Source organism: Capsicum annuum, chromosome 9, assembly GCF_002878395.1.
Source record: "Capsicum annuum cultivar UCD-10X-F1 chromosome 9, UCD10Xv1.1, whole genome shotgun sequence".
Classification (NCBI taxonomy): domain Eukaryota; kingdom Viridiplantae; phylum Streptophyta; class Magnoliopsida; order Solanales; family Solanaceae; genus Capsicum; species Capsicum annuum.
Window position 1 is genome coordinate 102,908,786 of NC_061119.1, and position 15,756 is coordinate 102,924,541.

Here is a 15,756-nt window from a genome sequence, read left to right on the forward strand (position 1 = left end):
GTGGTGGCTATTATTATAGGCAAACTCTATAAGAGGCAAACGCTTAACCCGACTACCACCATAGTCAATCACGCAAGCACGAAGCATATCCTACAATGTTTGAATAGTTCTCTCCACTTACCTATCCGACTATAGGTGAAAAGCAGTATTAAGACTCATCTTAGTCCCCAACCCTTTCTGAAACAACCGTAAAAAATGAGATAAAAATTGTATACCACAATCTGAGATGATATAAAAAAGTACCCCATACAACTTCACAATCTCATAGAGATACAACCTCGCATAATCTTCAGTTAAGAAGTTAGTCCTCATTGACAAAAAGTAAGCAGACTTTGTCATCCTATCAACGATAACCCAAATCAAATCAAACTGATTCCGAGAATGAGGAAAAACGATAATGAAATCCACATTAATCACTTCCCACTTCCACCGGCAGCTCAGTCTCTTGATACAATCCTTTGGGCTTCATGTGCTCATCTTTCGCTTGTTGGCACACTATGCACTTCACCATAAAATTAGCCACATCCCTCTTTATATTTTTCCACCAATACATTTTTTTAAGGTAATGACATATTTTCGTCCAACCAGGATGAACAATATAACGCGACTTATGTGCCTCAACAAAGATCTTCTTTTGCAAACTATTAACATCAGGAACACATAACCTTTCTTGGTACCGCAAGGTACTATCACCACTAATCTCAAAAGCCATCACCTTCTCCCACCTGTATCACCCTTAATCCACATCAAGACAGGATCTAACATCTATTTCTCATTGATCTCAGCACCAAAGTACGACTGTGCCACCTCCTGTACAAACATACCACCATTCTCAAAGTCCAAGAGATGAACTCCAAGGTTAGCCAAATGGTGAGTATCCTTCACCACTCCTGTTTCTCTTTATCCACATGAGCTAGACTCCTCATGGATAACCTTCTAAGAGCATCAGAAACCATATTAGCTTTAACTGGATGGTAGTAAAAACTTATGTCATAATTCTTGAGAAGCTCGAGCCATCTCCTTTGCCTAAGGTTAAGCTTTTTCTAATTGAACAGTTACTGCAGGCTCTTATGATTAGAAAAGATATCCACATGCACTCCATATAAATAGTGATGCCAAATTTTCAACACGAATATCAAAGCTATTAATTCCAAGTCATGGGTCGGATAATTCTTCCCATGCACCTTTAATTGCCTAGAGGCATAAGCCATCACCTTACCATGCTGCATCAAAATACAACCAAGCCCCATACGGGATGCATCATAGCAGACCACAAACCCATCCGTACCTTCAGGCAAAATCAAAACTGGAGCCAAAATTAGCCTATCCTTCAGCTTTTGAAACTACTCTCACAAGCATCTGACCATAAGAACTTCACCTTATTCTGAATCAACTTAGTCAATGGGGCAGCTATAGTAGAAAAACTTTCCACAAACCTACTATAATAACCAACTAAACCCAAGAAGCTCTGAATATCAATTGGAGTCGTGGGTCTAGGATACTTCTTAACCACGGCAACCTTCTGTGGATCTACCATGATCCCTTCACTAGAAATGATATGACCCAAAAGAATGACAATGTTCAACAAAAATTCACATTTCAAAAATTTGGTATACAACTGTTGCTCTCTCAAGGTCTGTAATACCATACGAAGTTGATTAGGATAATCCACCTTGCTCTTAGAGTACACCAGGATATCATCTATAAACATAATAACAAAAAAATCCAGAAACTAACAGAAGACCCTATTCATCAAAGCCATGAATGCCATCGGGGCATTGGTCAACCCAAAAGACATAACCAGAAACTCAAAATGCCCATATCGGGTACAGAAAGCAGTCTTAGGGATATTCTCATCCCTAATCTTTAACTAATGATGCCCAGATCGAAAATCAATCTTGGTGATAAACTTAGCACCCTGCAACTGATCAAATAAGTCATCTATCCTTGGAAGAGGGTGCTTATTCTTTTTTGTTACCTTATTCAACTGCTAGTAATAAATACACATCTAAAAGGAACCATTATTCTTATGCACAAATAACACTAGTGTACCCTACGGGGACACACTAGGATGGATGAAACCCTTATCTAAAAGATCCTTTAGTTGCTCCTTAAGCTTCTTCAACTCAGCTGGAGCCATTCTATATAGAGGAATAGAAATCAAGATCAATCCCAAACTTAATCTAATTATCAGGAGGAATACTAGGAAGGTCATCAGAGAAGACCTAAACAAATTCATTCACCATAGGAATGGAATGCAAAGAAGGACCCTTCAAGTTAGAATCTTTAACCCAGTCTAGATGATAGAGATACCCTTCGGAGATTAATCTTTGACCTCTAAGATATGATATGAACTTCCCCTTAAGAGTTAGGGAACCACCCTCCCACTCAATAACCAACTCGTTAAGGAATTTAAAGATAACCTTCTAGTCCGACAGTCTAGATATGCATAGCATGAGTGTAACTAATCCATCCTTAATATGATGTCAAAATCCATAATATCTAATTCAAATAGATCCACCATAGTTTATTTACTATCAATAGATACCACACCCCCTTATAGACTCTTCTAGCAATCACGGAGTCACCTATCAGGGTAGAAACAAAAAAAAGGTTCAAAATAAACTTGGTAACAAAACCAAAATACACAACCATAAATAAGGTCACGTAATAGAGAGTGGACCCTAGTTTAAGTCAATAATACACATCATGAGAAAAGTGTTTAAACATACTAGTCACGACATAGGCGATGCCTAGGACTCCTGATGAGTAGTGAGAGCATAAAGACGATTTTGATCAGTGTCAGAACTATATGGTGTACCCTTTAATGCCAGTGCTAAAGAAAAGGCAACTGGAACCTTGTTTTCCCCTGAATCAACCTTAACAATAGGACAGTTCTAAGAATATTCCCTGGTAGGCCATAGTTGAAGCACCTGTACCTTTTCTCATCATAAAAACCTTAATACAACGACCATAGAATCTACAAGGTGGATATGATGGAGCTGACTGAGCCCTACTAGCCTGAGATTGGGCACCCTATGCCCTAATGTTGTCTCTACTATGCAGACGTCTGTCATCCTACGACTTTGGGAAGGGAGCACTAGCCTTCGAGTAAGAGCCAAAATTTCCCTACTTCTTCTTGGGCCACTTTCCACCATCCCTTCCACTCTATTGTTGGCCACCACCCTACTCAGAGAATCTAAATTTCTTACCCTATTCTTGTTCAACAAGGCAACCTTACTTTCAAGGAACAACTCACGAGACAATCCTAAAGCAAAATTTCTCATTCGGGCCCTCATACTAGAAACTAACTCTGGAGCATATTGCGATAAATGGTAAAACTTTAAGGCATACTCTTTGACTTACATCTTACTTTGCTTCAGATTAACAAAATCTTCTGCCTTCGCTTCTTTCAACTCCTAAGGAAAAAAGTAGTCTAGAAAAGCATTAGAAAAATTCTCCCATAGAGATGACTCAACAGCGTCACCCCTTGGTGATCCTATTCCACATACCATTGGTACGCCACATCCTTCAGCTTATAGGCCGCAAACTCCACGCCCTACATATTAGTGGCATACATAACATGAAAGATCTTCTCTATCTCATCTATAAAACCTTAAGGATCCTTCTTAACCTTAACACCGGTAAAGGTCGGAGGATTCAACCTCATGAACTAGCCAACCCTTATGGCATTAAAAGATAGAGTAATAGGAACACCACGCTCAGATTGAGAAGCTTCCAATTGTACCAACATATGAATGGACTAACGAAACTCAGTGTTCGTCACTTCAGCCTGAGAAGCTCGATAAAGACTAGAGGTAATCAGTGGAACTCCAGGAGGTTAATCAGGAACTGGACCCCTAGACTGGGTATGGATCCCATGAGTAGAGCGTGTCCCATCAATATTATCCCCAGTTAGGACAGAGAAGTTTCCATGAGCTACATATTGTAGAGGCATAATCTGAAAAGAAAAATAACAAGAATTAGAGAAGATCTCAGTACTTAGACTCTACATCTTGAAAATAGAACACAAAAAAGAGAAACATTCCTAAATGCCTTGTAGCCTCTCCCTTATGAGTGTGGCATGATACACACCCTTAAAAGAGACTCTAATCGACATGTATCTGTGAACTCCTAATTGACCATGAACCTAGGGCTATGATACCAATCTGACACGACCCCAACCAGGGCCTAGTCATATCGGGTGTTTTAAGTCTGACCGGGATAGGAGATCACCCCCATACCTAATCCAACCAACTAATATACAACCTAATTCAGATAAATTTCGAACATATAACAAGATAGAGTATTTAGAATTCAATGACGTTAGGATAAGTCTAAAACCTAGACCAACCCAATCAAGTCATACCATCCAAACCTAACCAAATAAACCATATTATACCCAAGTCAACAATTGTCCATACAAATCCTCTAAATCACATCAAAGAATATCTAGTCGGGACATGCCCCTGACCATAGCCAAAAACCAATGCCAAAGAAATAGTAGAGACATAAGAATAACCATAACATAAAATGGGCCTTCTGAATAATTAAAGCTTGCCACTTCAGTCTGACTCAAGTTGTCCCTGAATCACCAAGTCACTGAGAAAGATGTATGATAGTATGGCCTGTTCCTGCATTGCATGGGGATACAACGCCCTAAGATGGGTTAGCGGGTGAACGTTAGCATGTACTCAGGAGTAAGGATAAAATATTGTCATTATTCAAAATTAAAGTAAATAACCATATGCAATCACATACATATATATATCGAGCTTTGAAAGAGAATCAATTTAGCATGCATTTAAAATCTTTAACCTAGCTTGTGTAGCTTTACTGTCATAATTCACCCACAAGCTATATGGGTCCTGTGTTACCTCCTGAACGGGCCCCAGTGCGTATAGCCGCACAAACTGAAGATACCATAAGTGGCCTGGGATTTTCTTGTACCCTTTGCCCTCTATAATACATATGTACATGTATATACTTGGGGATTTTCTTGTACCCCATAAGTACGTGGTCTTCAATACCAATCCTCATGTCGGCAAACATGAGTTTCCAGTGTCAACCTTTTGAACTCACACCTTCATGCCTAGCTATTAAACCCTCAATTATTGCTCAATTAAAACCTTTAGCACACAACTAAATCATAAATTCTGAGAGTCAATTAAAAGGCATTATAAAGTGGTATCACCATACCGACTATAGCTTGCAAGCAATATCATTAGCCAACACTTAGAGGATTCCTATGTACCCACAAGGTTTCCAACTAAACCAAAGACATGGCCACCAAGGCCTTTACAAATCATTTAAAACCAATCAAACCAATTTAAGTTCCATACATATTATGCAAGGCAAGGTTTTCAATAAGAGTCAAACTATGTGATAGAAACATTCTCATTGGCATTTTAACAAACATATTGAGGACATATAGTTTCCAAAGCCAAAACCAAGAAACAGTTAACCATTCCCATGCAGCTACATGTTCAAACCAACATTATAACATGGAAAACCATAAATAGAACACGAAAAAAAATTATCCAACCATTAGTAACCAAAACACCCAGCATATATTTTAAAACCAACACAAACCCACAATAATACAATGAAAACCATTAACTAAAACATGGTTTTAGTTTGAACTAACAATGAGAGAGGAGTAACATATCTGAGTTAAGAAGTTTCACGGAGAGAAACCACCCTTGAAAGCAATAATTAATCATCTTTAAGAAACCCTAGCCTTTTTTTAAATAAAGAGTTTGGAGAGATATTTTAGTGTGTTAGATTTGGGAATAGTAGGTTAATAAAGTCCCAAGAGTGTTTTAAGTCGTGGGGTCAAAAGAAGTTTAGAGGGGTAATGTCCAGAATACCCCCAACTTAAATTGTAAAAACTCCCACAGGTGGGTACAATTAAACCCCTTCACTCATACCTACATTATACGAGTGGTACCTTTCACTCGTACCATGATAAAAAAGTAGGACATCACACACTGTCCACCATACGACCCCCCTTGCCCAACTTATACCCTATCACGACCCAACTTCTCAAGTCATGATGACGCCTACCATAATCAACTATTTAGCAAGCCAGCCCATAGTTTGAAATGACTAGTAACGGACTACTCAATAATATAAGAAAAATAATGTGGAATATATGAAATAAAGATCAATATATAGAAGAATCCTAAAACCTGGTCGTATCAGTACAAGAGCTTCAAATATAAAAAGAGTACAAAAGTAAAATATCAAGAGAAATACAATGATACAACTTAAAGACTAGTCTTATACATAAGAGAGCTAAGTAATGCTCCGAATATCAGGGTCTCACTCTAAGTCTCTAAACAAGGGCTGTTTTGCACGATGCACATATGAATGGCGATAACTCGTACAATGATCTACAGGCTGCAGAAGTATAGTATGAGTACCAAATGAATGGTATTCAGTAGGCTAATGCCAATTGGGCTCCAAAGATAAAGCAAATATATACAACATATAAACAGAATGTAAATTACACCCAAGAGTCCAAAAATTATATGACAAGTCAATAAGATAATAAGGAATAACTATCTTTTTCATGTCTAAGAGTCTAACATAATAAGGCTAAGGAAGTATCAGAGTGAACTACCCTATACCAGCTACATTCAATATACATCAATGTTATACCGTATATCCCAGGTTAATAAATAAATAAAGAGAGAAAGAAAGATATATAGTAATATGCAAGGCAAAGATATGACTATCCAATGTGAAAAATGAAGGATGAAATATGCGGTAGTATCATAGCTTTATATGGCTTGATATATATATATATATATATATATTGTAAGACCCCGCAAAGTCCTAGTCATTTTAATACTATATAGTATGCCAAAAGAGGTCCCAGACTTAGAAAAATTCAGCTAAGTGTTAAGACTTAGAAGCATTTTAGCCTTCGTAATTAGATGATCTTATTTTTGATCCTTACGACCTTAGATTGGTAAATTTTGAATTGATTAATGATCAGGGATGTCAATAGGTCATATTGGATGAGTTTTGGAATTTTTGACATTATTAAAGTCGTGTTTGGATGCCCAAAATAATGCATCGATGCGATCAGGTCGCGACGCATCAGTAATCGGGTCGACAACATTGATAGCATCGACGCAATTCATCAGCAATCGTATCAATACCATTGACGTGGTGCATCGGGTATCGCATTGCTGGGCATAGTTTGCTCACTTAATTATGGGTTTGTGAGGGTATTTAGGTCCTTTTCCCCTCACCCAATTCAGCTAAAACACAAAATTAAGGATCCAATGGGGAAAAATACATTTATTATTCATAAAATAGACCCAAGAACAAGCCCTAGTTTCATCAAGCTCAAGATCAAGTCCCAAGAATTCACCACAATTCCCACAAAATCAACAATTAAGGTATGCTAGGTGTTTATCCTTGGGGTTTCTTCTACCCTTGGAGTTCAAGAAACCTTTTCAAAAACTTGAATTATGATTTTCATATTATGAATTGAATTATGCCCATGTTTAAGTTATTTTATGGATTTCAAGTTGAGATCTTTTAGGAGTTCCATGAAATTATGTTAGCATGTGTGTTGAATTATGAATCTTTCATGTCAAAACTCTTGAATTTGCAAGTTTAAGTTGTAGTCATGATGCTTATGTGTTATTCATTATCATGTGCATTAATTATGATTCCAAGTGTTTGATAGAACATCCATGTGAATTGAATAGTTAAATCATGATATGTTAGCATATGTTCTCAATCTTTTACAAGTACATGACCTCCAAGTGTTTGACAAAATGACTCAATGAATGAATTGTGAACAATTGACTATTGCTATGTTTTCAAGATTTGCTTTGTTTTTATCTATTATGCTATAGAGTCCTGGGGGTATTTATTACTCAAAATTGAGTTGTTTACTTAGTTGCAGTAATTATAGAATAGTCTCAGTAAAGGTCAAGAATAGTAGTACTCAGTCAGTAACAGAACTCAGTGAACTAAGTCCAGTTCAGTCAGTTAACATGCTCAGCTCAGTTCAGTCAAGCTTAGTATAGTCTAGTGATCAGTTCAGTGTTGATTCAGTTGGGAGTAGGATTCAGCACCGAGCGAACCCAAGGATGGTGAAATTTCTGCCAGCAGAGGGTTTGACTCTTAGTAGTAATCCCTACATTACAGAACTACATAGCCAGCATAGGGTAAGCCATCCTCCTGCCAGACTAAGGTTGACGCCATCATATATATTTCATGAGACTTCCTGCTAGATTAGGGTTGACCCAGTATTATTAGTATCCCATGGCAGGGTCACAGGTTGGACCCCAACTCAGTCTATATCAGGGTATGTCGGTTAGATGAACACTCTCACTGTTACAGTTTCAATCTCAGTATTCTGTAAAGAACTCAGACAGTTCTACAGAACCATGGTTATCAGTTATCAATTATACAACCATCAGAATTCAACACTTCAGTATTAGTCTAAACTTTTAATTACCAATATACAGTTACCAGAACTCAGTACTTCAGTTTTTGTCTAATTCAGAAAAATATTATCTGCGTAATATTGCATATTCAACATGTTCAGTAGTTGCAGTTTTGCAAGTACTCTCATCCAATTACTTTATGATGTTCATTCAATCAGTTATCATCTCATACATATGAACCCATGTATATCAGCCTAACTAACTTAGCATACCAGTATATTCAAAGTACTAAAGCGTACTATTTCTTTATGCTATGATATCTTATATCATAGGTTCAAATGCATGGGTTCCTGATCATACTTAGCAGCTCAAGATACCAGCAACAAATTCAGTAGTGAGTCCTCATATTTTGAGGATAGAGTTTATCTATTTCAGCATTTTAATTAGTTCAAAAAAAATTTCAGTCAGAGTTAGTTGGGGGTTTGTCCCATCAACTCCATATTCAGACAGTTAGAGACTTTAGACTAGCACAGTTAGATATTTAGTTTTTCAGATATTATTATTAGTTACACTCAGTTAGTATTTCAGTACTTTGAGAACTTTATAGCATTTTTAGTTATACTTCCGCATATATTTTCAGTATTATTATTCAGTGCTCACAGGAGGTAGTCATGGGTTAGCTTGTGATTCTCTGGGGTAGTAAGCACCGTGTGATGTCCAGGGTGTAGACTCGAGGCATTACAAACCCATCGAATTCACATAAAAAATTACCAACATGAACACAAACAAAATCGTATCAGAAACTAAGGTTCTAAAGAGTTCTAGGGAGTCTGAAAGCTACGTCAAGTAGAGTCTTATACATGGGTGTGTATCATGCCACACTTATGAACAAGAGTCTATAAGATATTTTTAGGAAAAGCTCCCTTCTTTCAGTATTCATGTCATGTGAGTGAGCATGAGCTCAAGTTAAACTCTTTGTCTAATCCAATTTTCCCTTTCGTTTACAGAACATGCCTCCCAAAAAGACTAACAGAAGAAGAACTGGAAACCAGCCAACACCTTTGCCCATTCAAGAAGATCCCCTGAATTAGCATGTCTCTCACACAGAATTCAGAGCAACTTTCACCACTCTAGCCCATTTTATAGCAGCCCAGAATGATCGAACAGCTACTTTTTAGGCCAACCCAATGGCCAATACTATAGTAGCTAGAATTTGGGACTTCACCCGAATGAACCCTCATTTATTTTTAGGGTTTAAGTTTGAAGAGGACCCATAAGAATTCCTTCACATGGTACAGAAGGTAACAGGCATTATGGGGATAACTGCTAGTGAGAGTGCTGAGTTAGCTACCTATTAGTTATAGGATATGTCTCATACATGGTTTAAGTAGTGAAAGGTAGATAGGGCCACAGATGCAGGGCCTATATAATAGGAGGAATTTGATACTGCCTTTCTAGATAGGTTCTTCCCATTGGATTTGAGAGAGGATAAGGTGTTAGATTTTATCAATTTAAAGTAGGGCAGCATGACAGTGAAGGAGTATTCTCTCAAGTTATTCAGTTAGCCAGATATACTCCTCATGTGGTAGCTGATAGTAGATCTAAGATGAGTAAGTTCATTTCTGGTATGTCTGATAGTGTGTTCAAGGAATGTAGGACTACAATGCTAATTAAAGAGATGGACTTGGCTAGGTTGATGGTCCATGCTCAACAGATTGAGGAATAAAATACTTAGGAGAAAGAGAAGGAGAACATAAGGGGTAAAATAGGTAGCTTGAACTTTACTCAGCCTAAGTTAGATGGTGGTAATCGTTCTCAGTTCCACCCAAAATCTTTAGTTTTGGCTTCATCCTCAGCCAGTGCTTCGGTGCTTAAATTTAGGAATGGTAATTAGGATAGAGCGCCAGGCTCTAAATCTCGGGTAGTGTTAGCAGTGCTCGAACAAATCCTCTTTGTTAGAAGTATGGCAGAAACCATCAAGGTGTCTGCAGGGCTGGCAGTGATGTATATTTTAGATGTGGCAAGCTAGGCCATAGGATCAGAGAGTGTCCTCAGGTGGGTTCACAGAGTCAGCATAATCGTCCCCCAACTCAGTCTGGTCACCCGTCTAAGTAGGGTACCGCTTCCAGTGCGACCAGTGGACAACGCCCAAATAGGCTTTATGAACTTAAGTCCTGACAGGATCAGGAAAGTTCTCTTGATGTGGTCACTGGTACGTTACAAGTTTATCATTTACATATTTATGCTTTTCTAGATGTAGGATATTTTTTGTCTTTTGTAACTCCTTATAAATGTTGACTTCGAAGTCAGTTCCAAAATCCTAGCAGATCCCTTCTCAGCCTCTACCCCAACAGGTAAATCTATTATAGCCCGACGAATATACAAGAACTGTCTGATTATGGTATCTCAGAAAGTCACTTTAGCAGACTTAGTAGAGTTAGACATGATGGATTTTTACATTATTCTTGACATGGATTGGATCCATTCATGCTATGCCTTAGTTGATTATAAAAATAGAGTTTTCTATTTCCAGTTACCAAATAAACCTGTCCTAGAGTGGAGGGGTAGTACCACAGCGCTTAAGGGTCAACTTATTTCATACCTTAGAGCGAGAAAAATAATATCCAAGGGGTATATCTATCATCTTGTGCGAGTCAAAGACTCTAGTTTCGAGACTCCTAATCTTGAGTCAGTTCCAATAACAAGTGAATTTCCAGATGTGTTTCCCAAAGATCTTCCTGGAGTTTCTCCCAAAAGGGAAATTGACTTTAATATAGACCTTCTTCCTGATACTCAGCCCATCTCTATTCCTTCATATAGAATGGATCCAGTTGAACTTAAAATATTGAAGGAATAGTTGAAGGATCTCCTAGATAAAGGATTCATCAGGCCCAGCGTCTCCTCGTGGGGCATACCAGTTCTATTCGTGTGTAAGAAAGACAGTTCTCTCAAAATGTGTATTGACTAGCGCCAGTTGAACAAAGTCACCGTCAAGAACAACTATCTACTTTCTATAATCGATGACTTATTTGAACAACTTCAGGGTGCTAGTTACCTTTCTATGATAGACCTCAGATCATGCTATTATCAAATCAGAGTTAGAGAATGTGACATTCTGAAAATAACTTTCAGAACTCGGTATGGTCACTTTGAATTCCTAGTCATGTCATTTGTTCTTACCAATGCCCCAGCAGATTTTATGGACTTGATGAACTGTGTGTTCAAGTAGTACTTGGACATGTTCATCATAGTCTTCATAGATGACATCCTTGTCTACTCCTGCAATCAACATGATCACTTAGACCATCTCAGAATAGTATTATAGACACTCAGATCCCATCAGTTGTTCACATTATTCAGTAAATATTATTTAGCTAAGGTCAGTAGCTTTATTTGGTCATATAGTTTCTAATGATGTTATTAGAGTTGATCCTTAAAATACCAAAACAGTAAGAAACTGGCCTAGACCTATATCTCCATCAGATATCAGGAGTTTCTTAGGTTTGGCTGGCTATTACTGATGATTTATTGAAGGATTTTCATCTATTGCATCCCCCATGTGTAGATTGACTCAGAAGAAAGTCAAATTCCAGTGGTCAAATTCTTGTGAGAAGAGTTTTTAGGAGTTGAAAACTCGATTCACTACAGCCTCAATTTTGACTTTACCCGACGGTTCAGATGGATTTGTTGTGTATTGTAATGCTTCTAGAGTTGGTTTGGGGTGTGTTTTGATACTGAATGGTAAGGTTGTAGCCTATACCTCTAGACAGTTTATTCCCTATGAAAAGAATTATCCCACCCATGATCTTGAATTATTAGCTGTTGTGTTTTTCTTAAAGATTTGGAGGCACTATTTGTATGGGATCCATGTTGATGTGTTCACAGACCACAAAATCCTGCAGTGTGTATTTTCCCAGAAGGACTTGAACTTTCATCCGAGAAGGTGGTTAGAGTTGTTGAAAAATTATGATATGAGTAGTCTGTATCACCCGGGTAAGGCCAATGTAGTGGCAGATTCTCTCAGTAGGTTGTCCATGGGTAATGTTGCCCTCGTTGAGGATGGTAAGAAGAAGTTAGTTCAGGAAGTTTATCAGCTTGCTAGACTAGGTGTCCATTTGGTTGACTCTACTGAGGGTAGTGTTTGGGTGCAGAATAGTTTGGAAGCATCTTTGGTTTCTGAAGCAAAAGAAAAGCAGGACAGGAAACCTAATTTAGGTAAGCTGAAAGAGTCAGTCAGAGACTAAAAAGTAGATATTTTCTCCCAAGGGGGAGATGATGTATTGCATTGTTAGGATAGAATATGTGTTCCATGTATGGATGGAGTGAGACAGTGGATCCTTGCAGAAACGCATGGTGCACATTACTCGATTCATCTAGGGGACACGAAGATGTACTGTGATCAGCGGGAAGTCTATTGGTGGAGTGGGATGAAGAGAGACATTGCAGAGTTTGTAGCTAAGTGCTTTACATATCAGCAGGTTAAGATTGAACATCAGAAACCTAATGGGTCTATGTAGGAGTTCAGTATTTCCACTTGGAAGTAGGAGAAAGTGAACATGGATTTCGAGATAGATTTGCCTCCTACTCGTCGTCAACATGATTTGATGTGGGTCATTATAGACAGGATGACTAAATTAGCCCATTTCTTGCCAGTTCAAACCTTTTATTCAGCTGAGGAATATGCTAGGATCTATATCAGAGAGTTGGTTAGGTTGCATAGTATCCAGTTGTCCATCATTTCAGATAAAGGTACGTAGTTCACCTCTTATTTTTGGAAAGCTTTTTAGAAAGGTCTTGGTACCCGAGTTCACCTTAGTACAGCCTTCCACTCTTAGACAGATGTTCAAGAAGAAAGGACCATTCAGACTCTTGAGGATATGTTAAGAGCGTGTGATGTTGACTTTAAGGGCAGTTAGGATAACCACTTGTCTTTGATTGAGTTCGCGTATAATAACAACTATCATTCTAGTATTTAGATGGCTCCGTTTGAGGCTCTTTATGGGAGGAGATGTAGATCTCCCATTGGTTGGTTTGAAGTGTATGAGGTCGTGGTAGTGGGGCTTGACTTGGTGTTTGATGCTTTAAAGAAAGTGCAGTTGATCAGAGAAAGGCTTTCGACAACCCAGAGCCAACAGAAATTGTATGCAGATGTGTGAAGAAAAGATCTCGAGTTTAAGGTTGGAAACTCTGTGTATTTGAAAATCTCTCCCATGAAAGGGGTGAAGAGATTTGGCAAGAAGGGGAAGCTTAGCCCCCAATATGTTGGTCCTTACATGATTCTCAGTCGTTTTAGAAATGTAGCTTATTAGCTTGAGTTACCTGCAGACTTAACATCAGTGCACCCAGTGTTTCATGCCTCCTTGATAAAGAAGTGCATTGGTGACCCAGAAGTTGACTAAGGAACAAAGAAGTACCTTTGGTCAAAATTCTTTGGAGGAATCAATCCGATGAGGGAGCTACTTGGGAAGTATAGGTAGACATGCGAACCAAGTATCCTCACCTCTTCTCCGTAAACTCAGACTCAGCCTAAGGTAATAGTCTTTCTTATATTTACTCTATTCCATGCTCAGTTACAGCTGCATAATATTCTCATGTCATTCATGTATTCATGAAACATTTCATTCATGTGTCATGTTTCCAGAATTCAGTCATGCTTCAATAATGCATGTCAGGGTGAGTAAAGTTCCTCAGTTTCTTTCAGTTTAGTCAGTCTCATTCGAGTATGAATGTTCCCAAGGGGGAGATATTATAAGACCCCGCAAAGTCCTAGTCATTTCAATCCTATATAGCATGCCAAAAGAGATCCCAGACCTTGAAAAATTCAGCTAAGTGTTAAGACTTAGAAGCATTTTAGCCTTCGTAATTGGATGATCTTATTTTCGATCCTTACAGCCTTAGATTGGTGATTTTTAAGTTGATTCATGATCAGGGATGTCAATAGGTCATATTAGGTGAGTTTTGAAATTTTTTGACATCATTAAAGTCATGTCTGGATGCCCAAAATAGTACATCAGCGCGATCAGGCTGTGATGTATTAGTAATTGCATCGACAGTATCGACGTGGTGCATTGGGTATCGTATCACTGGCCATAGTTTGCTCACTTAATTATAGGCTTGTTAGGGTATTTAGGTCCTTTTCCTCTCACCCAATTCAACTAAAACATGAAATTAAGGATCCAAAGGGGCTAAATACATCTATTATTCACAAAATCCTCTCAAGAACAAGCCCTAGTTTCATCAAGCTCAAGATCAAGTGCTAAGAATTCATCACAATTCCCATGAAATCAACAATAAAGGTATGTTACGTGTTCATCCTTGAGTTTCCTTCCACCCTTGGAGTTCAAGAAACTTTTTCAAAAACTTGAATTATGATTTCCATGTTATGGATTGAATTATGCCTATGTTTGAGATGTTGTATGGATTTTTAGTTGAGATCTTTTAAGAGTTCTATGAAAATATGTTAGAATGTGTGTTGAATTATGAATCTTTCATGTCAAAACCTTTGAATTTGCAAGTTTAAGTTGTAGTCATGATGCTTATGTGTTGTTCATTATCATGTGCATTAATTATGCTCCCCAAGTGATTGATAGAATGTCCATGTGAATTGAATAATGAAATCATGATATGTTAGCATGTGTTCTCAATCTTTTAAAAGTCCATGACCTCCAAGTGTTTGACAAAATGACCCAATGAATGAATTGTGAACAATTGACTATTGCTATGTTTTAAAGATTTACTATGTTTTTATCCATTATTCTATCGAGTCCTGGGGGTATTTATTACCCGAAATTGAGTTGTTTACTTAGTTGCAGTAATTATAGAATAGTCCCAGTAAAGGTCAAGAATAGTAGTACTCAGTTAGTAACAGAACTCAGTGAACTCAGTCCAGTTTAGTTAGTTAACACGCTCAGTGTCAATTTAGTCAAGCCTAGTACAGTCTAATGATCATTTCAGTGTCGATTCAATTGGGAGTAGGATTCAACAACGAGCGAACCCAGGGATGGAGGCATTCCTGCCAGCAGAGGGTTTAACCCTTAGTAGCAGTCCCTGCGTTACAGAACTACGTAGCCAGCGTAGGGTAAGTCATACTCCTGCCAGACTAGGGTTGACACCATCATATATATTTCATGAGTCTTCCTGCCAGATTAGGGTTGACCCAGTATTGTTAGTATCCTGTGACAAGATGCTAACACCCTTCCAACTAGGGTCACAGGTTGGACCCCAACTCAGTCTATATCGGGGCATGTTAGTTACATGAACACTCCCACAGTTACAGTTCCAATCTTAGTATTCAGTAAAGAACTCAGACAATTCTACAGAACCATGGATGGAAGTTATTAGT